The following is a 2,152-nucleotide window of genomic DNA, read 5'->3' on the forward strand; positions in this document are numbered from 1 at the left end:
TTTCAAAAATGTCCTAAAAACATGTTTCACTTTGTCATTATGGGGTATTGTGTGTAGATTGGTGAGACAAAAATCAATTTTATCCATTTTGAATTCAAGCAGTAACACAACAAAATGTGGAATTAGTCAAGGGGTATGAATACTTTCTGAAGGCACTGTAGATTAAATGTATTTATTAGGCTGTTAGAATCGACGTTGCCTCAAACTGGGATGCCTAGAGGCTCAGACAATACTAGTGTTAACCAGTCCCATTACCATCGGGGCCAAATGAAGTTGATGTAATTCAATAGATCATAAGAACTCACATCAGTGATGGCCTTCTGGGCCTTCTCCTCTGCATTCCTGCTTTCCTGGACGTTGTCCTCCACCTCTCCCTGCACCTGCACCAGGTCAGTCTCCACTTTCTTCTTGATGTTCAGAAGGCTGGTGTTCTGGAGGAAACAAGACAAATTGTTTGACTCTCAAGAGTACTTACATGTCATAAGGCAGAAGTTATGACATATACAAGCAAGCACTTTGTAAATGGTATGTTTGGTTGAGTTTCATAAGAAATAGATTTTGACCTGTACCTGGGAGTGCAGCAGTCCAACACGCTCGCTGGCGTCTACCAGCTCAGTCTCAGCCACTTTACGGCCTCTGTCACCTCCAGGGCAACTCTCAGCTCCTCGATTTCAGCCACCATCAGACCGTTCCTGCACTCCTCCATGGCTGCCTGCTCCTTCATGTCCTCTGAGGCACGGACGGCATCATCAAGGTGCAGTGGGGCATCCTGGGGTTCATAATGACAGGTTCATTAGGATTTGTGGAAGTAGAGCTGATAGGATCGGTGATAAAAATGTTTATTGGTAAGAATTTCCTCAATATCCCTACATTTCTACAGTATATTAGTCCAATCTATTCAATATTTTAAATTTCTCGGTTCAAGCCTTTTTTAAAGATTCACAAACAAATCCCTCCCCATGTTCAGATATTTGAGCCTGATGTCCCTTTACCTTTAGCTGTCCCTGGACGTTCTTCAGATGTTTCTGGGCCTGGGCCGCTTGGCAGTTGGCGTGGCTCAGCTGGATCTCCATCTCGTTCAGGTCTCCCTCCATCTTCTTCTTCACCCTCAGGGCATCATTCCTGCTCCTGACCTCAGAGTCCTGGGTGCTCTGCATGGAGTCAGTCAACCTCTGGCTGTTCCTCTTGATCTGCTCCATCTCCTCATCCTTCTCAGCCAGCTTCCTGTCTACCTCACCCGTGACCTGGTTCAGCTCCAGTTAACACGCAGAATTTTGGATTCCTCGTGCTTCAGTGTGCCCTGAACAAGGAGAAGCAGTCAGCCGATTTGTGCTCAATACATTTGGATGTGAATAACACCAGCAATTAAATATATATATGACTACAATAAACACTATTACAGGGTCCATTGGACTGTAGCTAGCATTGGCTCTGTAACACTGCTTTTCCCATCAAACAGCTGTAGTTTGTACCTCAGCCTCCTCCAGAGCCGTCTGGATCTCAGACTTCTCTGTCTCCACAGTCTTCTTGGTCTTCTCCAGCTCATGGATGCTCTTGCCAGTCTCTCTAATCTGCTCAGTCAGGTCAGAGATCTCCTCTGCACACACAAACACAGGAGCAGTTTAGACTTGAGATCATTTTTTGTGGATATTACCAATGCACTGAAGTTGACATTGAATCATAATAACAGATAAATAATTAACAGCACTTCTAACAGCACTGTAGCCTCTGCTTGGTCTTCTCCAGGGAGGCGCACTTGGTGTTAACTGCATTGATGGTCTCTTCAGCCTCCTGCAGAAGCTGGGCCAGCTTCTTCCTGTTGGACGACAGAGGGTGGTTTTATTGTGAACAATTTGTTCCAAAACAAATGTTCCAATACTTATTGACATTTTCTCAGAGCCCCCTACCACTACTCTCTCTAGACATCTTGGTTTTCTCCCACAATGTTCTAATGTTCTGGCCTAACCCCTCTGAACATAATAGAATGGCAGTTTGGTACTATGTCACGGCCTATATAACTACCCACTGGGCACAAACTGGTTAAATCAACATTGTTTCAACATTTGTCAATGTATTGTTGCATGGAAAATACATTGGATTTGAAAAAAGTGTGTGATTGGATTTGAAAAAAAGTGAAAATTAAACTACAGGA

General features: G+C 44.1%; 1 pseudogene; it reads right to left on the reverse strand.

Annotated features, from left to right (window-relative positions):
* Positions 1-251: 251 nt before the first annotated feature.
* On the reverse strand, positions 252-1,926 carry LOC135539302 (myosin heavy chain, fast skeletal muscle-like; annotated as a pseudogene).
* Positions 1,927-2,152: the final 226 nt, after the last annotated feature.

Source organism: Oncorhynchus masou, unplaced genomic scaffold (assembly GCF_036934945.1).
Source record: "Oncorhynchus masou masou isolate Uvic2021 unplaced genomic scaffold, UVic_Omas_1.1 unplaced_scaffold_1862, whole genome shotgun sequence".
NCBI lineage: Eukaryota > Metazoa > Chordata > Actinopteri > Salmoniformes > Salmonidae > Oncorhynchus > Oncorhynchus masou.